The sequence below is a fragment of the Heterocephalus glaber genome, unplaced genomic scaffold, assembly GCF_053883595.1.
Source record: "Heterocephalus glaber isolate CG9 unplaced genomic scaffold, H.glaber_assembly_v1.0 deba00001126, whole genome shotgun sequence".
Lineage (NCBI taxonomy): Eukaryota > Metazoa > Chordata > Mammalia > Rodentia > Bathyergidae > Heterocephalus > Heterocephalus glaber.
The window spans coordinates 465,386-487,854 of record NW_028258199.1 but is presented as its reverse complement, the minus strand read 5'-3'; positions in this window follow the sequence as shown (position 1 = coordinate 487,854).

The window sequence follows — 22,469 nt, the reverse complement described above, 5'->3', positions numbered from 1 at the left end:
TATGCTCTGATAATATCTAGGGAATAACTTCAACTCCTTTGCACTTTCTTAAACATGTTCTATGAGTGAGCATGTGGTCTGTTTTGGAGAACAACCCATGTGCAGGTGCAAAGAATGAGTATTCTGATTTTGTGGGGTGGAACACTCTGTAAACATCTGGTTAGTTCATTTGTTCAAGAGTTTGATTGAGTTCTAGTATTTCCATGTTTATTTTTTGTCTAGTTGATGTATCAATTTTTGAGAGTGGGGTGTTGAGGTCCCCCACTACTATTGTATTAGTCCTTATTTGATTTTTGATGTCCATTAGTAGTTGTTTTAATAGTTGGGTACACTATTGTTTGGAGCATATATATTTATGATTGTCATCTCTTCTGCTTGGATTGTTCCCTTTACAAGGATGTAGTGTACTTCTTTATCTCTCTTCATCAGGCTTCATTTGAAATCCACTTGATCTGCAGAGAGGATAGGTACTCCTGCTTTTTTTGAGTTCCTGTCACATGGAGTATTGTTTTCCAACCTTTAACTATCAGTCTACGAGTTTCTTTTTGAATGAAGTGTGTTTCTTGTATGGAGTATATTGTTGGCTCTTGCTTCTTACCTCATTCTGCAAGTCTATTTTTTTTTTGATTGGTGAATTGAGACTATTAACATTCATGGTTATAACTGATATGTATTGACTTGTCCTTGTCATGACTTTTTCTTTTTGTTGGATTCTTCCCCTTTGCATTTAACTTCTTGTCATGCTTGATGGATTCATTCTGCTGGGCTTCCTGGGGTTTTGATCCTCATTATCTTTTCCTAGGATATGGTTTAAAATTCTTTGGAGTGCTGGTTTCGTATTCATGAAGTTTCTAAGGTGCTCTTTGTCATGAAAGTATCATTTGTCCATCAATTTTGAAAGGTAGTTTTGCAGGGTATATCATTCTGGCTTGGAATTTGTTCTCTCTTCAAGCTTGAAATATGTCACTCCATGCTCTTCTTGCCTTGTGGGTTTGTGTTGAGAAGTCTGCTGTGATCCTGATGGGCTTTCCTTTCCATATGATTTGTTTCCTTTTTCTAACTGCTTGTAGAATTTTGTTCTTCTGTTGAGTTTCTGGAATCTTATCTATTATATGCCTATGTGTAAATTTTTTTTATTTTCACTAGTTGGAGTCTTATATGACTCATTTATCTGTATGTCAAGTTCTTTCCCCCTATTTTGGAAGGTTTTGCCATTACTTCTGTGAACAGTTTTTTTGTCATCTGCACTGTCTCCTGTTTCTTCATTGACTCCAATCAGTCTCATGTTATTCTTTGCATCATCTAGCAGCTACTGTATTGATTTCTCATGATCCCTATTATTTTTAAGAAGTTTTTCTTTTCCTGGTCACTAATTGCAATCCTATCTTCTATACCTGAAATTCTATCCTCACACTCACTCATTCTGCTGTGTAAACTTTCAATGGAGTTTTTCATCTCCGGGAAATCTGTTTGCATCTGTTTTATGGATTCCATTTGTTTTCTATGTTGAGATTTCCTCATGTTCCTCAGCTCTTCAATTTCTTTTATTTATGTCTGCTCTAGATTTATTAATCATATCTTGTACTATGGGCACAATCTCTGCTGGTATTTGAGAAATTATTGCTGATTTCATTTTTTCTTGTCCTCTTTCATGGCCAGTTCAGGGAGTCCAGGTTGCTGAGTATCAGATTGTTCCATCTCATTGCCCTTTGGAGTTGCCTTAGGTGATCTGGAAGTCTGGTTTTGAGACTTATTTACATGTCTTCTCATTTCAACAGATACTTCCTCTTGTGCCTTTGTTGAGGTGACTTTTTGCTCACCTTGTGGTCTTCAATTCTCAGCAAGCAACCCACCAATCACCTTTTCTCTGTTGCTCACCATTATACCAAATTCTGGGTTCAGAATGGTTGCCTTCTGGATCCTTGAGCTGACCTGTTGTCTGGGTGGACTTCTGGCTGGGACCTGTGCACACTTGGAATGGTACCTAGGTGTGCCTCTCCCTGGGGCCCCTTTGTAGCTGTTGTCTGGGATGGCCTGTGGATGGGGGCTGGGCAACCCAGTTCCTGTTGTCTCCATAGGCTTCTGGCTAGTATCTCCATGGACTTATCAATATTATTGGGGTGAACCTCTGGCTGTTGCTTGTTCACCTATGTAGCTCTTTTCCAGGTGGGCCCATGGTAGTGGCCTTTGGTACGGTGGGCCTCCCCTAATATCTTTATAGAGTCTTCATTACTATTTTCCCCATTACCTTGGAAAATTTATTTTATTTAGCTATTATATACCATGGCTCCTGGAACTGTAAACCAGACCAGGTTTAAGATATCTGTAATTCATGAGATTTCTATCCCCAAGAATTTTCTTGTGCTTCCACTGAACAAAAGCATATCTTCTGCTTTAAATTGTATTAATATCAGTTCCATAGACATAAGAGTAGTTAATTAATAGGTGAGACAAAGTTTAGAAGGTTGCAGGTGATAACTTTCCTTTATGTCATAAAGGTAGATGTCAGCAAAAGTAACTATGGCTCAAGTTAGAGCCACAAGTATTGCCTATGGAAAGTGCTCACATATTGGAGCAGGTATGTCAGGGTTAGGAATTGCTTCTTTCCTGCTGTACAAGTTGTCTGTTGCTACCTCATATTCCTTTTCACGTCCAGATGTTTGCTTGTCATTTTTTATTCCTACACACTTGTGTATGTTAATATCTTTATTCCCATTAGTTTTACAAATGGATTATAAAGTTGTTCTCAGGAGTTTCAATGTGCATACTTTGATGCTGAGTACTTTTCTTAACTAGTGTGAAGTCTGCAGCATTTCTGTGTGGTTCCGTTAGGGAAATCAGATGTAAACCTTCTGAAATGTGTTAAAGAGGAAACCATTCATTTGTCTTTTTCTTGGTAAAATGTTTTAACTCCTCAGAGCCTACTTACTGGTGCAGGCACCAGTGCAATGGTGTCTTGCACTGAGGAAGATACGAAGTGGTTTCTGAATATTACATGAAATAATGTGAGTCTGGAACCAAAGAACAGGCTTGTGGTCTGCTGGCAGAGCATTGGGGTAGGGATGGGATTTGTCTAAAACAAACCTGACAGAATTCAGCCAAGTATAATCAGAAAAAATCTGTGGACCTGATCATATAGCAAGCATGAACAGATTTGAAGATATCTTAACATAATTCAGAGTAAAACTGGACTGTCCAGTGCCAAGCCTAGAAGCCTAGAAGTAGAAGTATACTTTAAAATATGTGCAGGGAGATAATGCATTTGGTAGAAAGACAATTCTTCATTTGTGGCAAATGCAAAGTTTCCTTATATAAACTAGTTTCCTAAATTCCCTATAGGTGAGAGAAATTTTGTTTCTCTTCTTGGTAGAGAGGAGAGGCAACCTACTCTTCCTCTGATCTCTGATCTCCACATTTCCTCAGAGAGCCAGACTTTCTCCTCAGGAGGCCCTGTGTAGACCCATGCACTGGAAAGCTGGTCTACTTATGAAGAGAGCAAATGTAATTCTGGGAGTTTTTATATCCAGGCTGACTAATTGTGGAAATAACATTTTAGGGGCTCTAGATAGTTTTTCAAATTCTCCTAAAATTAGAAGAACAAAACTTTAGGAAAAAACCATCATTGACTCCTTTAGTTACCTAGGCAGCTCCCTAATACTAACAACCAAACTAAATTATGCTAAATATTATTGTTTCCAAATATAAATTTTGTGATAGATACAAACATTTATAAAGTTATTGTGCTGGATTTGAAGATAATGAATTGATTTTTTTTCTCCCAAGACTTCTATGCTCTTTATGCTGTTTAAAGACCAACAATTACTTATAAGTTCTGGCTTTTTTTGGAATTAAAGAGAACAACAGGAATTCCTATCTTATGCCCAATGTTTCCCTGGGATATGAGTTCCATAATGTTCATCACAGCCAATGGAGGACCCTAGAGAATTCCCTCATTTTTCTCACAGGCCAAGATGTGATCCCTAATTACATCTATGAAATAGAAAACAAATGTATGGCAGTACTTACAGGAGAATCATGGGCAACTTCTCTCCAGACAGAACCACTACTGAACTCCACAAAATTTCACAGGTGAAGTTGTTTGAGATGTTGTGCAGTGAAATTATGTCACCTTTGATGATGTTCTTAGGGGCAGAAAGAGCATGAAAGGAGCTGGGTTTGTTCTTTTTTCAAAGTCTATCATCTCAAAGATGAGAACACAGAGACTTTTGGCTCTTTGACATTTTCAGTGTTCCAGCAGAGTAGGAAGACAGACAGCTTTTCTGGTTCTCTCATCTCTGACATTTATCAGTTGTATTCTTATTGGAATGAGGGGCTTTAAGAAATCTCCCCCTGTACCATATCCAGTGATTTTTAATACCATTTAGATTTGAGAATCTGCTTTCTGCAAATTCTGTTTCTCATATTATTTCCATTTTTTGGTATAGATAAGCTTTGGTTCTTTTCAACCTGTGCTGTGACAGGGGCCAGTTTATTTATCTCTATCAGATGGCACCAAAGGACGCATCTCTGGCTCTTGGCATGGTCTCCTTGATGCTTCATTTTAGGTGGACATGGGTGGGATTGGTTACTGCAGGAGGTCAGAAAAACTTCAATTTCTCTCAGACTGGAGATGAGAGATGGACAGGAAGAGAGTCTGTGTAGCATTTATTTAAATGATCTCAAATGATGTCATGACACATTTGTCAAGTAAAGGGTATTATTATCTCTAGAGTAGAGACAAATCCCTAGCAAATCTTGTGATCATTTATTTTATTTTTTATTTTTCTGGTACCGGGGATCGAACTTGGGTCCTCGCACTTGCACAGCACGGGGGGAAACAACTGAGCTAAATCCCTCGCCCATGTGATCATTTATTTTGATACAGATAATACAATAGATATCAAGTTTCTTCCATGGAAAAATTTAATAACATGGATAATCTGGCTTACAAATTCACAGTGGCATGTGACACTCACCAGAGACAATTTCATGCTTGAGTCACTCCAAGGGACTCACATTTTTACAAACCACCATAAGGATATTTCTGGTTTTAAAAATTTTATAGAGATAAGTAACCCATCCAAATACTCAGAAGATACTTCAAGGTATACTGAATGAAATATTTAGATTGTTCATTCCCTCATTTTGATTGTACATCAAAGAACTGTCCCTCCAGTGCCTCTCTGGCAGAGTTGCCTGTGAATTTTATTGACACAAGGATGACTAATGGGAGTTACAATATATACAATTCTGTGTATGCAGTGCCCCGTGCCCTCTGTGAGATGCTTCTACAGCAAGTTGAAATACAATCAATGAGAAATGGAGAAGTGAGGATGTTTTCCCCCTGGCAGGTAATGTCTCTTCCACTTTTATCAAGGTGCTATACTTAAAGGCTTCCACAGGGGCATCAAAGAAGTCATTTTGTATCCTTTCTCCAAAAATGAAAGTGATGTTTTAATTGTTCAGGAGGCAAAAGTCAACCTGGATCATAATGGTCCTCTAGATAAAGAAACTAATCACAAGGTGGAAATGATATATGAATGGAGGTGAATGTTGTATGTTTCAAATGATGTAAATCTCTCCCCAACTAGTGCTCTCAATAGAGATATCTAAACTTTTCTAATGGAGTTCTAAAGTAAAACATAAAGCATTATAACTATGTATCTAAGTGATGCTAAGCATAAAAATGTGTATGTTATTTAAATGATCTTATTTAATCCCACAAGCACTTTTGGTACTAATAACCTCATTACGTAGATTTTTATTCAAGGAACCAAAAGAGAGAAAACATGTTTGGAAATCTTTGGCTCCACAGATTATATCTGACCTCAATATACCCTTCACTTAGATGAGTTTAGTTGGAGAAAAGAAACTTTGATACGTTGGCTCTCTGTTAGGATCATACATATTCCTGTGTTAATGTTGCACGGTAAAGCATAGATTGCCAGCAATCAGGGTTTTCCATAATTTTTTTTTCTCTTCACAATGAGCTCCACTTATTGTAGTGTAGTTAATATTTCTTAGTTACACCCCTTTCTGAAAAATATTCGATTTAACAATCCTGCTGGAGACCAAGTAAATGTGGGTGAGAATAGAAAAGTGGATGCAGAGTATGATGTTCTCAATTTTTGGAATTTTCCAGAAGGTCTTAGCCTAAGGGTAAAGCTAGCAAAATTTTCTCCACACAATCCACCTGATCAACAATTGTATTCATCTGAGGATATCATAGCATTGGCCACAGGAATGTCTGAGATAAGGTATTTCTTCTAATAATGCATTGTAATACATTTTAAAAACCAAAATCATTCTATTTCATAGTCTTGCTTTAAAAAGTCTACATTTGGGCCAGGATTTAGCTCAGTGATTCCACCACCTGCCCCACAAGTAAAGGGTCCCAAGTTTGATCCCCAGTATATAAAAAAAAGTCCACATATGGAAATTTAACAATTTACTTTCCAATTTGAGGAATTCATTTTTTTGGTCAACTTTCTGATGAATGAAAAACGAACATATTTTAAAAATCATATTTTCTAAAAGTTGTTTTATTTTGCAACATTCAATATATGGCATCTAATCAAAAAGTTGGATTTGAGCATGTAAACAAATGAAATATTTCACTCAGTTTATAAAAGATCATGAAAATATAAGAAGTCATTGACATATATCGGATTTTACTCGGATTCTTTGCTCTATATGCAGTGAGATTTGTAATCTTGGATTAAGGAAAACCCCTCAGGAGGGAAAACCAGCCTATTGTTTTGATTACATTTCTTGGCCAGAGAAAGAGATTTCCAATTATACAGGAAAGTGTGTGCCTGTGGAAAAATTTCCATTCCTTTTTTTATATTGCCCCAAAATTTTGGAAATGGAAAACACTTTGAATAGAAGAGTAAAGATAGCTTGCTTTCTTATTGCAGGTACCAATTTAATAATTGTATTCAATATTAATTTATTGAAATAAATACTATCTCTTTTAAAATACATTATTAGAAAATTTTTCTAGAACTATTAAAAGTATGATATTTGAAAAAAATTTACCTGCATCTTGACTGGAGACCCCTGCAGTGAGTCCCGATCTCCTGCTTAGTGCTATGATGCAGAGCAAGAAGAAAGACATAGAGACAGAGTTAGAGAGAGATGGGGAACCAGGATGGCCAGTGGTGAGCAAGCAGCAAAGGTCATGGCCATCCAAAGGTGTTGATATTTATTGGTGACATCATAGTTACATTGGGGTAAAGGGGATACATGTAGTTGCTAGGGATACATTTTTGATGCAAAGGAAGAGGCAAGGCATTCTTGTGTTAGGAATAGAAGAGACGAAATATAGGTTGTGGTGAACAAATAACCTTGTCTTTTTAGTTAAGAAGGTTTTAATTGTGGGAATGAAATTTGGGTGCAAGTCACTCTGATCTTGGCTGTGTGTTATCTCAAATTAAGCCCCACAGCTTCACAGGCCATTTCTCTGACCTGTACCATGGCTTTTCATTTTGGGGCTGGCATTGACACATGTGACATCCACAATGCCCCATAAGTCATGTAGGCTTCAGTTGGACTCATTTCTCAAAACAAGCCAATTGTGGGGTATCTCTTTACAGCCTGTTCTGCTTATAGCTTGCTTTGGGGATACTCAACATGTTGGTCCCCCACACATCTCCATTCTTATTTCAATATCAATCATAGATTTTATCACAGAGTATTATTAAATACCAACTCTGCATTTATTTTTGAAACTGCAGTTGGTCACGTTAAAGACATGACTATTATGCATCTTTACTCTAACTGTTTCTAGTATTGTTCTTGACATAGGTTAGGGACCAATGTTAGGTTTGCTTTAAGGAATAGCTGTGACATTCATGTATACCCTACTTTCAGTACAGCTTGATCTCAATGAGTAGATTTGAAGTCTTACTCTTCTAAGTTTCACAAGTGAGCTGAGTAGACAAAGTACAATAATATGAATTAAAGTCAGTGACATAGAGCCACAGTATTGATATACTTTTCTGTAGGATATCACTCATTTGTCTACAAAAGCAATAACATTAGTCTTGTATTGTGTGGAAAGGGGTAGAATAATAGGAAACATGACATATTGCCACTATGTAATTTTCAAATATTCAATTAATAAGATTCAATGACATTAAAACTCACAATGTGGAGATGAGGTTGGAAAAAGGCAGAGAAAAAGCACAGAAAACTAATTAAATGTTTTCATGTGTAATAATTGGCATTTTAGAAATATTTGGGCTTATGATGCAAAGCAATCATGGCTAAAAAGTGAGTAGGATGAAGGTGTGTTAATTACATAAAGTATATTTATATAATACTAAAGAATTATCATATAGTCTGGTTTAATATTGACATCAAGAATGAGAAAAGCATGTTCCACATCACCACTTCTACCAGAAAATATGATGGAGGTCTTGATTTAATCAATGTTGACACAAAATATATAAAAACAAATATTTAATGTGAGGAAATAAATATGATGTATTATTTTATGATTATAGTAATGTATAAGAATAAGAAACATGTAGACATCCTGGAAAGCAGTAGTGTGGACAGAGCCTAGTGGCTGCAGGCAGATCCCAAGCAGGGCCCTGCCCAGACACAAGAAGCTTGGGCATATAAGAACAAGCCAAAGGATCACTCAAAAAAGAGCTGAACAGGCACGCAAGCATCAGAGAGGCCTGCCCCATACCATTGGTAAGTGCATGGAGACTCTAGCCAGAATCCTGCTCTGACACAAGGGTCTGGGGTACACATCCCCCAGCCAAAGGCCCTCCTAGACAACAGCTACATAGGGGGCAGGCCCTAGTCAGAGACATACCTAGATACCATGCCAACTGTGCACAGGCTCCAGCCAGAAGTCTGCCCAGACAACATGTCAGCTCAGAGATCAAGAAAGCAACCATTCTGAACCCAGAAATTGGTACACTGGTGAGCAACAGAGAAAAGGTGACTTGGTGGGTGGCTTGCTGAGAATTGAAGACCACAGGGTGAGCAAAAAGTCACCACAACAAAGGCATAACAGGCTGCATCTGTTGAAATGAGAATACCTGTAAATAAGTCTCAAAACCAGACTTCCAGATCACCTAAGGCAACTCCAAAGAGCAATGAGATGGGACAATCTGATACTCAACCACATGGACTCCTCCCTGAATTGGCCATGAAAGAGGACCTGAAAAAATGAAATCAGAATTAATTTATCAGACAACAACAGAGATTGTGTCCATAGTGTAAGCCATGATTAATAAATCTAGAGAGACACAGGTAAAAAATAGAGGAGCTGAGAAATGTAATGGAATCCCAATATAGGAAAGAAATGGAATCCATAAAACAGATGCAAACAAATTTCCAGGAGAAGAAAAACTCCATTGAAAGTTTACACAGCAGAATGAGTGCGTGTGAGGTTAGGATTACAGGTATAGAAGATAGGATTCCAATTAGTGACCAGAAAAAGAAATATTTCTCAAAAATTTTAAGGAACCATGAGAAATCAATCCAGCAGCTGCTAAATGATGCAAAGAAGAATAGCGTAAGACTGATTGGAGTCAATGAAGAAACAGGAGACAGTGCAGATGATGTAAAAAAAATCTGTTCACAGAAGTAATGGCAGAAAACTTTCCAAGTAGGAGAACAGAACTTGACATACAGATAAGTAAAGCATACAGGACTCCAACTAGCCATGATAAAAAAAGTATACATAGGAATATAATAGTTGATTCCAGAAACCCAACAGAAGAACAAAATTCTACAAGCAGTTAGAGAAAAGAAACAAATCACATAGAAAGAAAAGCCCATCAGAATAACAGCAGACTTCTCAGCACAAACCCACAAGGCAAGAAGAGCTTGGATTGACATATTTCAAGCCTGAAGAAAAAACAACCTCCAACCCAGAATGATTTACCCTGCAAAACTACCTTTCAAAATTGATAGAGAAATAAGATACTTTCACGACAAAGAGCACCTTAGGAACTCCACGAATAACAAACCAGCACTCCAAAGAATTTTAAACAATATCCTAGGAAAAGAAAATGAGGATCACAACCTCAGGAAGCCCAGCAGAATGAATCCATCAGTAATGACAATGAATTAAATGCAAAGGGGGAGAATTCAACAAAAAGAAAAAGTGATGACAAGGATAAGTCAATACATATCAGTTATAACCCTCAATGATAATAGTCTCAATTCACCAATCAAAAGAAATAGACTGGCAGAATGGGTTAAGAACCAAGATACAACAATATATTCCATACAAGAAACACATTTAATTCAAAAAGAAACTCATATACTGATAGCTAAAGGGTGGAAAAACTACTCCATGCGACAGGAAACTCCCCCCCCACAAAAAAAGCAGAAGAAGCTATCCTCTTTGCATATCAAGTAGATTTTAAAACAAGACTGATTAAGAGAGACAAACAAGGACACTACATCCTTGTAAAGGAAACAATCCAAGCAGAAGAGATGAAAATCATAAATATATATGCACCAAACACTAGTGTGCCCAACTATTAAAACAATTACTAATGGACATTAAAAATCAAATAAGTAATACTAAATACTAAATACTAATACAATAGTAGTGGGGGACCTCAACATCCAACTCTCAAAAATCGATAGATCAACTAGACAAAAAATAAACAAGGAAATCCTAGAACTCAATCAAATTCTTGAACAAATGAACTAACCAGATATTTACAGAGTGTTCCACCCCACAAAATCAGAATACACATTCTTTTCACCTGCACATGGGTTGTTCTCCAAAACAGACCACATGCTCACTCATAGAACATGTTTAAGTAAGTGCAGAGGAACTGAAGTTATCCCCTGGATATTATCAGACCATAGTGTGATGAAATTGGAGATCAATAGCAAAAGAAACTGCAAGAATTGCATAAATACATGGAAATTGAACAGCACACTTCTGAATAACCAATGGGTCACTGGCGAAATTAAAGAAGAAATCAGACTGTTTCTACAATTAAATGATAATACAACACATTGGAATCTATGGGACACAAGGAAAGCAGTCTTATGTGGGAAATTCATAGCAGTTTATACCCATATTAGAAAAATGGAGCAAGCTCATTTAAACAACCTGATGATGAACCTCATCCTTCTAAAAAAAGAAGAGCAGGACAAACCCAAAGCTCATAGAAGGGAGGAAATTATAAAGTTCATGGCAAAAATCAATGCAATGGAGACTAAGAGAATGATACAAAAAAATCAATCAAGCCAAGAGTTGGTTCTTTGAAAGAATAAACAATTGACAGACCTTTAGCCAACCGTATCAGAAAAAGGAAAGAAAAGGCCCAAATCCGTGCAATTAGGAATGAAAAGGGTGAAATTACAACAGACCCAGCAAAAATCCAGAGGATCTACTTCCAGAACCTGTAGGCCAATAAGAGGGAAAACACAGAACAAATGGACAAATTCCTAGATACGTATGAATTACCAAAGATGAATGAAGGCCTAAAAATTCTAAATGACCCAATAACAATCAATGAAATTGAAAATGTGATTAAAAATTTACCAACTAAGAAAAGCCCAGGTCCTGATGGCTTCACTGCTGAATTCTACAAGACATTTAGAGAGGAAATACTGCCACTACTGTTTACACTCTTCAATGAAATTGGAAAGAAAGCAATACTCCCAAATTCATTCCTGGAACTAAGCATCACCTTGATCCCTAAAGCAGAGAAAGACCTAACCGAAAAAGAGAATTACAGGCCAGTTTCATTAATGAACATAGATGCAAAAAACCTTACTAAGATACTGGCAAACAGAATGCAGGATATCATCAAGAAGATCAACACCCTGACCAAATGAGATTCATCCCAGGGATGCAGAGGTGGTTCAACTCAATGTAATATATTATATCAATAGAGCCAAGGATGAAAACCATATGATTATCTCCATAGATGCAGAAAAAGCATTTGACAAAATGCAACATACATTTATGATAAAAACCCTACAAAACATTGGAATAGATGGTCTCTACCTCAATCTGATATAAGCCATCTATGAAAAACCAACAGGCAATATCACACTAAATGGTCAAAAACTGAAATCCTTCACACTAACATCAGGAACAAGACAAGGATGTCCACTATCACCACTCTTGTTCAACACAGTTTTGGAAATATTAGCCATAGCAATTAGACAAGAGAAAAAAATCAAAGGAATAAAGATAGGATATGAAGACGTCAAATTGTCACTATTTGCAGATGAAAAGATGCTCTGTATAGAAGACCCCAAGAATACCACCAAAAGTCTTCTAGACTTAACCAAATTCAATAGAGTACCTGGATACAAGGTCAACAAACAAAAATCAATAGCTTTCCTGTACATGAACAACAGACTTACCGAGAGAGAAATAGGGCAAATAATTCCTTTCACAATAGCATCCAAAAAGCTGAAATACCTAGGAATCAACCTAACAAAAGAAATCAAAGACCTCTTCTCTGAAAACTACAGCACTCTGTAAAGAGACATTGAAGAGGATATCAGAAAATGGAAAGACATCCCCTGCTTCTGGGTATTAAGGATCAATATAGTGAAAATGGTCATATTTCCAAAACTGCTATATAGATTCAATGCAATTCCAATTGATATCCCAACAGCATACTTCATGGACCTTGAGAAAACAGTTCAAAAATTCATTTGGAACAAGAAGAGACACAGAATACCAAAAGGAATTCTAGGTAACAGGGACATGACAGGGAGTATCACAACCCCCAACTTAAAAGTATGCTACAAAGCTACTGTGATAAAAATAGCATGGTACTGGCAAGGAAACAGACCTGAGGACCAATGGAACAGATTAGAAGATGCAGAAACAACTCCAGACACACTCAGCCATCTCATCTTTGATAAAGGAGCCAAACACCCTCACTGGAGGAAAGATAGCCTCTTCAATAAAGGGTGCTGGAAAAATTGGGTTTCGAGACTTGCCAAAGATTAAAACTAGACCTATATCTCTCACCATACACTAAACTGAAATCGAAATGGATTAAAGATTTAAATATTAAAATAGAAATGCTGAACCGGCTGGAACAGGGGTTAGGTAGAACCCTTGAAGACATCAGTGTAGGAAAAGATTTTATGAACAAAACCTCAGTTGCTCATGAACTAGCACAAACAATCAACAAGTGGGATCTCTTCTTATTAAAAGGCTTCTGCACAGCAAGAAAAACCACCAGCAGTGTGAAGAGACAACCCACAATGTGGGAAAAAAATCTTCACCTGCTCTTCCTCAGACAAAGGTCTACTATCCCGAATCTATAAAGAACTTAAAAAGATCAGACCTCCCAAATTTAAAGACCCAATCCAAAAATAGGCAGCTGAAATGAACAGAAATTTCTCAAAGAATTAGAAATGGCAAAGAAACATGAAAAATATCCAACATCACTGGTCATTCGAGAGATTCAAAAAAATTATTTTTGTACTGGGGATCAAACACGGGTCTTTGCGCTTGCAAGGCAGGTGGCGGAACCACTGAGCTAAATCCCCGGCCTGGGAAATTCAAATTAAAATAACGCTTCCACCCCTGGTTGGTCCCTCTATGCCTCACCTCTGTCCTTTCAGCCAGGCCTCTAGACATTTTCTTTCTCCTTGGGTCCCCCTATCAGACATAGAGGCCCGTACTCCAGGCTCGGGTCCCTCCACCTCTCGGTTCCTTCCACACCTCTGTGCTGTGTCTCCTTGGGTCCTTCCATGTCTCCTTGTTCCATCCTGTTGGGCCTTGGGGTCCATGTTTCTTCACTGCCTTCCATCCATCTGGGTGTCCCTCATACTAGGCTCAGGTCTTGCATCCCTCTTGTGTCTTTTCATGCCTCCTTGGACCCCTCAGTGTGTCCTCAGTCCTCTCTGTCCAGCCTCATGTCTCTTCATTTCTCTTTGGCTCCCTCTTTCCATCTCAGAAACCCACACTCCAAATTCAGTTCCTTCCATCTCTGCCACTCCCTTCCTGCACCTTTGTGTCCTTCTGTGCCTCTTCAGTTCTACCCTTGTCTCCTCGGTCCTTTCAGTCAGGCCTCAGATAGCTCCATTTCTCCTCAGTGACTTCTAACAAGGTGCTCCACACAGCCAGGGAAGGTCTCTCTGCTCCTTTTCTCTTCCCTTTGAGTTTCTTCAGGAGTGAGAAATGACAAAAGGAATCTGGGTGTTTACCTTCATGTGTTTCTTTTTTATGGGTACTGGTAGGAATCCTCCATGCTGTGGATAACTTTTTTTCCCTGTATCTGTCTCTTCTCAGCATTTGCCCATTACTTTCTTAATATTTAGCTTAGAGATAGCTTTAGGGTTTGGTTTGGGTTAGGGTTAGGGTTATATTAAGGGTTAGAATTAAAATGACTTGACATTTCATGGTTTGGGTTGAAATTGACATTAGAATGATATTAGCATTACATATTTCCTTTGCAGTAAGAGGCAATGCTTATAAGGTGTCTAATTCAGTATCTGTCACAATTAGATGTCCACTAATGATGTTTTTATTTTGGCTTTAAGATTTTTTGAAAGACAAAAAAGAACCTAAGTAATATATGTCCATTGTGAGAGTAAAGGTTCTCTGACCATGGATTAGGTCTAAGGCCCTAGGATTATTTCAGGGAAGGAAAAGCCCAACTAGAAAGCAAATGTGCTCATACCTTCACCTTGCACAGTAAGTAAGGACATGAGTCATCTCTTTCTGACAAAGGTGGGTACTGAATTTGGACAATTATTGAATGGCTCAATTATTCAATGGCTTCAATTATTGAATTATTGGGAATGGATGACATTCCTCTCTGGATGCATAAAAGATTACTGTCCAGAGCTGCTGGGCATCTGCTCTGTTATGGCTTTTGGCCATAAAGATGTGGGGTAACCACCTTCTCATCCCTGGCATTCACACATAGTGCCTGGGAAAGAGAGATGCACACAGGGAAAACCTTCTGAAGTGATTTCGTTTAAAATGACTTTTGAGTAAAAATCGCTGGCAGTGACAGACATTGAGGAGGATTTGGAGAAGTTGGCACCTTCACTCACAGCTAGTAGGAACTCGAATAATGTGGTAACTTTGGAAACAATGAGCCAGTCCTTCAGGAAGTACAATGTAGAGTTATTATGTGACCCAGCAATCTGACTCACTGTATCTGCCTGAGAGAAGCCAAATTGTTAAATCCACACAGAAACTCACACATGAACATTCATTAGCAGGCTTATTCACAGATAAAAGGTGAGATCACAGATGTCCAACAAAAGATGGATGGTGAAGCAAAATATAGTCTGTACATAGAATGGAATATTGTTTGTTAATTTAAAAAATGAAGTATTGCTATGGCTTGTTTATAGATATCCCTCCCAAGCCTCACGTGGTCATAGGTGGGGCTTTTCAGAGGTGACTGGATCTACGGTGTGTGATACAGGGATTAAGTGTGTGATGCTGAGATTAAATGTGTGTGATTAGTAAATTAATCCGATGATTGATTTGTCACAGTTCTGGGTGTGGATAATGAGGAAGCCCATCATGGGAGCTGAAGGCACCACCCAAAAGGCCGTTAGCCTGGAAGAGAAAAAAGGGAGCGTCTTCTGCCTCACTGCTGGCTGCCTTCTGCCTGGCATGAACTATATCTCCTGTGTAATGCCCCTGGAACATGCCACCCTGTTTTGGAGCCAGCCTACTCTGGACTGAAGCCTCTACAAACTGTGAGGTGCAATAAAAATTTCCTGCTTTAACTTTACAAGTTTGTCTCAGCATGAGAAAAATAACTAAGACAAGTCCTGACTTTTCTACATCATACACAAGCCTTGAAACATTGTGTGCAGTGGATGAAGCCAGTCACAAAAGCACATACATGTGATTTGTGCTGAATGATTCTGAGTTGAAATATTCAGGAAAGGGAAATGGAAGGGAGACAGGAAGTACACTGGTTAATGTCAGGAATTGGAGTGAGGGGAGTGTGGGCCTTTGAGTTTGTGTTTTTGGGTGCTGAGAAAGTTCTAAGATTAGTGAGTATGGTTGCACAAGCTTATGAGTAGAGCAAAAGTCAAAGAATTATACACATTAAGTGGGTGAAATTCATAGTCTATAAATCTCTTTAAGAATATTTAAAATAAATTAGGCAGGTAAATAGAGCCCAGTAGTCAAGATGAGAACCTAGGAAACTACAGCCCTTGGGGACAAATCTGGCCACCTGCCAACTGTCATGAATAAAGCTTTATTAGGAAACAGACACAGCTGTTTACTGAATCATCTGCTGGGGCTTCTTTGCATAAACAATGGCAGAGCTGAACAGAGGCAATAGAGACTCTAGGGCCATCAAACCTGAATAATACTCACTCTCCGGTCATTTGCAGAGCAAATTCATGAAGTTCTGACCAAAATGCGAACACTCCCTCAGGATGGTGCCCACACTGTGGCTCTGCCATGAATTAATGCAATGCTTTCCCCATGTGTGTGCATGTACACATATGTTCAGATAAGTGTGTGACTTCATTTTCTCTCTGCTTTAATCCTCCCATCACTTGAATATAAATTGAGTTAGGACATACAGAGTGCACAGGGAATGCCAGTCACAAGAAAGGACCATGACTTTGTTCCCAAGAAGAATCAGTGACACCCCTCAAGCCACAGGAAGGATATTGCTTGCTGTGAGCTGGGCACCATTCACTGACTTCTTTATGGCAAAACACCCTCTGAAAGAACCTGTTTCTAACACCTTAGTGTTGATTATGAGCTTTTAACAGATAAGGGGCTTTACCCTGGAAGGTTGGAGACAGTTTACCCTGAATTTTCTGTTATCAGCACATTTTGTTTTATTTAACTGACTTCCTTCTTGGAAGATCTGAAGCCCCCTACCTTTGAGTATGAAGGCAGGGCACAGAGACTATGGAAGATGTCCATTATGCATTGTATCAATTAAGGTTCATTTGTGTCATTTATTACTTGTGATCTCATAAATGTAAAATGCCATGTATTCCCCACTGAAGTTTCACATAGAATAGATTCACTGCCTGGGATATCTCCTAAGCTCCAGGGCTATAAATGTCTGCCTATGTGATCCTTGTATTCAGTATTTTGAGTGTTGAGGAATACACTAGTGTTTTGTCACTTTTGACTTTCCTTTAAAATTGTGAAGTAAAAGATGTATTCTTCACATAGCACCATGTGCTCATAAAAGCACACTTATTGGAAGAACCACGTTTATAGTTGTAGGAAGGGTTGTCACAGTGTGTTAAATGGTCAGAGCAGCATGACTAAAAGAACTGAGGAGCAGGAAAAGAGGTCAAATTGTGTACCTGAGGAATGTCATTTGCTTTAATTGATCTTTAATTACTCCTTTGGATTTTCTGAACTGAGTGTAACAACTAACTGTCCATGCAGTGGGGAACATGTGTGGTCACAAGTGTCTCAGCGAATGTGACTGATGCTGAAAGCTGGTTGTATGAGGCTGGACCTCTCTCTACTGAAATTCAGAGGGTATATGGTGAAATGGGCTTGGCTGAGCATGGCCCTTTAAGATCATTTCATCAAACACCTTGCATTGAATTCTGTCCTGCAATCCACTTGCATCATCCAGAATTCCATCTGTACCTATTGTTGAAATGTACAAGCTTGGGCCCAGATCCACTCAAGAGGATGTGGCACCTGGGACTTTGGTATCAGTGGACTTGGATGAAATCATGCTATCTGGAGGTGGAGAAGATGATCCTCAAACATAATTTTCAACTTGTGCTTTTCACTTGGACAGAAGACCTCAAATGCTGAGCCCCAGGGCAAAAAAGGGCTGTAGATTCCACCAGCATATGAAAGACTTTGCTTAAAGTGTCAAGAGCATTAGAACATCCATTGCACTTTGCCACTTCCTGCACCCATACATATACACACATACTTTATGCATTTATCTGGCAGACTCTGCAATTTTTACCTTCACTCAGAATTAAGGTTTGCCATCACTCCTAAGATGTTTCCTCTGATTATTACCTTCCTGCTCCTGCAGATCCCTGTCATTGTGTGTGGTTTTCCTCTTCCCAGATGCTTTCCAAGAAGTATGTACAAGGATAGAGATGTGGTGATTGGTGGGCTTTTCCTCCTTCATAGATACTAGACTCTAATACATATTATGAGAAGCCTAAAAAGGGTTATCTCCTAAAGTAAATGTCTTCTACATTTGTACATTGCTGCTTCTTTATGAGGAAAGACACTGTCTAGGATATCTGTGGTTGGGTAGATCAACACTTTAGGTTTCCATGTCCTGTCATTTCTCCCAACATCTCCACAGGAATGTCTTTAATTTTGTCTCCTCCTTCTTTCTTTTATAATTTTGAAAGTGTATGCTTGGTGTTTTTTTTTTTTTTTTTTTTGGCTAGAATGTGAGGAAAACCCTATTCTCCACATTATTCCACTATCCACCCTTCTCTTTTTGCCTTGGCTGACACTGAAGGGGGTCCACCCATGTCCCTTAGAAACCAAGTTGAAGCCACTGTACTAATTTCAGTACTTGAAGGCTATAACACATTGTCTTATCCAAAACTTATAGGATCTGCTGATAATTTTATTATTCATAATCCCTAATATCCCCAAAGAGTAACCACTGATGTTTGTACCTCACCTTCTCTGACAAGCCTCTTAGTATAGATATTCAGTTACTCTTTCAAATAATGTTTCCATCACTGTTTCATGCAAGGTGTGCTGCATGTCTCTTGGAGCTACAAGCCAGACGAAGTTTAAACGGTGAGTAATCTGTAAGATTCTTATCTCCTCCAACTGGAATCAACTGCAGTTGGAAATGTGCCTATTTTCTTTCAGATATTTTTAATGGTAGTTCTGTAGCCGAAGTTACTTTTGACAAGTGCATAAAGCAGAATGTTAGAATGTTCAAACAGATGAGTTCTGCCCCTGTGAGAAAAGGCATTGCCACTGAAAACAACAATGACTTCTAATCTTTTCCAGTTGTTTGAGCCCCAAAGAATGGATCTGAGCCTCTGTAGATCTGTCCACTCTTGGGAGAAGAAATGACAGGTTTAGGAATTTTGTTTCCTTGGTATAAAAAGCATCTGTACCCATCTCATATTCATTTTTGTGTTCAGATGTTTGATTAATACATTTACTTTTGAACAGTTTAAGGTCTTCTCATGCATATTATGGAAGAACCCTTCAGAAACAAGAGCGCTTTCCTCATCCATGCTGACAGTATTATTTCCCTCACCTTAAATTTGCATATGTCTTATGTAAGGTGCAAAGAACATAAGATTTTTGGTGGTATAAAGTATAATTACCAGGGTGTGGTAGTACTTGCCTATAATCCCAGTTCTCTGAGGGACTGAAGCCAAAGAATCAGAGGTTGGAGCCCAGGATTGGCAATTTAGCAACTCAGGAAGACACTGTCATATAATAAAAGAGAAAAAGATATCTGGAGATGTAGCTTCCTGTGAATCTTCAGTGTCATAAATAAATAAATAAACAGATACATAAAGAAGTAGCTGAATATATATAATCTCTTGCACTTTTCTTTCATATTTTTTGCCTTCCTTCCACAAACTATGATTAAATCAAGGGATATGTAGTAATTCTGGTACTTGATTTTTCTCATGAAAGTATTTAGAGCATCTGGAATTTTTTGGCACCAAATATGGGTATAATAACATAGTTTACGTTCAATATTAATGAGTTAATTTATTTCTTTGCTGATTTTTAAGTACCACCTTGTGATACATGAAATAAATATTCATAAATTTAAGTATAAAGGTATGAATAAGTACATACAGATCACCCACGTGACTATTTTCTATTTAATCCAATTGTTGAATAATTTTTCTCTGTCATTACCACACTGTTTAAAATATTATATTTACTAATTGATATCACTGCTTCTTAACATGTCATTCTCATGTTATTCCAAATGGGAGAAGTGATACTACTAATTGATGTAATTCCTTGCTAAAGTATAATTCTCATTAATTTCCTTCCTTTTTAAAAATAATTTTATAAAATATCCATGTTAATGATGACATGTCAGTTTGACATTACAATTAGGAAATTTTCTTGCTATGTTTAATTAGAGTAGAGTGAAATTCTATAGGACTTTTTGCTGAATACTGACATCTATACAGTATTCTTTTCAATGATTTTAACTTTTTATCATTAATTAAGTTTATGGGTACACTTTAGATATACATAGTAATCACATTCATCATATGGAATTTGTACCCGTACATTATATCTTTATTCTTATTTTTTCCCATTGTACTCTCTCCTCCCTTGTACCCACCCCACTTCCCCTTATTTACAAAAGCTTTTTTTCCATTTATCTATCTTTTCTCATTTTTTTCCTTTCACTTCCTTCCTTTCCTCCTCCCCCCTCCCTAGTTCTCCTTCCTATTTGAACATTTTCTCCCCATTTCACAGTATCTATTATACATTTTTGGACCTTATTTACACATTCAGTTTCTCACACCAGAGAAACATATGATATTTATGCATATATGCCCACTTTATTTCACTTAAGGGCATGGTTTCAAGGCACGATCATTTACCTTGAAATTTCTCAAGTCTATCCTTCTTTATGGCTGAGAAGTATTCTCGTATAAAAAAAATCTTCTTTATTCATTCATCAGTTGATAGGCATTTAGGTGGTTTCAAAGGTTTAGCTATTACAAGATGTGCTGCTCTGAATATGGGTGTGCATATATCACTGCAGTATGATGCTTTCAATTTTTTCAAGACTAGTGGTTCCATTTGACCCAGCTATCCCTCTTCTTGGTATCTTCAATGGTTTTATCTTTTACAGTAGAATTTAATATTTTTTTCAAGCTTCTGATAAAGTGTTCTTAAATCTACTGCTACATTACATATACATTCCCCACAGTACTACCGATTTTATACTAAAATATTTTAACAATTGAATATTTATTTACTTCTTGGCTTGCTACTGTGCTTTTTGGTACAGAGAATTAAACTCTGAGGCTTCGCATTGTGCTACTTCCCAAAGACTTTAATGTTTTTATTTTGAAAAATTACTTAATTTAATTTAAATTTCTTAATTTAAATTTTATATGTTTTACTTAAGCCACTAAGTTGTCCACACTAACTCAAACTTTACTCCTCCTGTCTCAGCCTCTCAGAGTGCTGGAGTCACAGACATACACCCCCATGTTCATCTACCTAGTGTACTATTTTATTGGACATGAAACCCATTTATAATTTTTTCTTGAGTTTCTCAGGTGGAAAATCATATTCTTTAAAGTTATTAATGCCTTCTCCTTCCTTCAAAAAATATTTTGCCTGTTGTTTGATTTTATATTTATATATGATGTTGAAATTCCAGAACAATATTAAACAATTGTGATGATAACAGAAAATACTGTCTTAATTCATATTGATTGGAAATTCATATGTATGGACATGCTTTAAAGGATCTTTACAAATAACAGCTAAACAAAAAATCACAGTGCATGAGATCTATCAGGGCTGGAGGAGTGCTTTTCAGTACAAAGAACCCATGAATGAAGAGTGTCTGCCCTTCACCCACCCTGGCAGTGACTCAGTGCTTTTTCTTTAAGCAAATTCTACATTTGATTTTCTCTTTAATTGCCAAATACTAAGTATGTATGCTTTCAAGATGCAACATGATTTTTAATATATATTTACATTTCCAAATGACTAAAACTAGAAAATGAAAAAAACCAGCACTCCTTGTACCTCTCCATATGGATCAATGTGGACAGGGAAGTTGTTTTAGTTACATTCAAGAAGCTAACTTTAAGGAAGTAGCCTCCTCCTAAACTTGCATCTTCAATCATAATGAGTGTCAAATTTCATCAAGTTCTATGCATGCTTCAACAAACCTATTTTATCTGCTTGTAGAAATATTGTTTTGTTGTAGTGGCCTTTTGCTTTCTAAGAAGCTCTGGAGGTCCTCTGTCCCGAGTGTCTTTACATGGTGTGATAATTTAAAAAAAGATACAATAAATGTTACTGCTTAGTTGCATCTGATGGAAATGGAAGCTCAAAAAATTGCTTTGTGTCCTTAGCAAGCTTACCCACCAAATATGGCATCGTCTGAATTCTGCCTCTTACTCAAAAATAACCATGAAAAGGAAATATTTTTAATCATTTTGGGACACTGAGGCAACCAGGACAGTGCAAATAAAGATGTGCATTAAAAAAGACTTCCAGAATTGCTTGAGAAAGAGCCAAGAACAATGTGGTAAGTATGTTTCAAATATGGTAAAGTCTTTGGGAAAAACTAAATGACAAAGTATTTTCTACTATAATTTATTTTAATTTAAGCATTCACTACAGTTTTAATCACACCATATATATATATATATATACACACACACACATACATATATATACACATACATATATATATATACATATTACATGTGACACATACATATTCACATAATATATCAGACATAAATATATATATCATTTTACATGTGTTTGATTTTCTTAAATTCGAATGGGTTCTCACTATGGT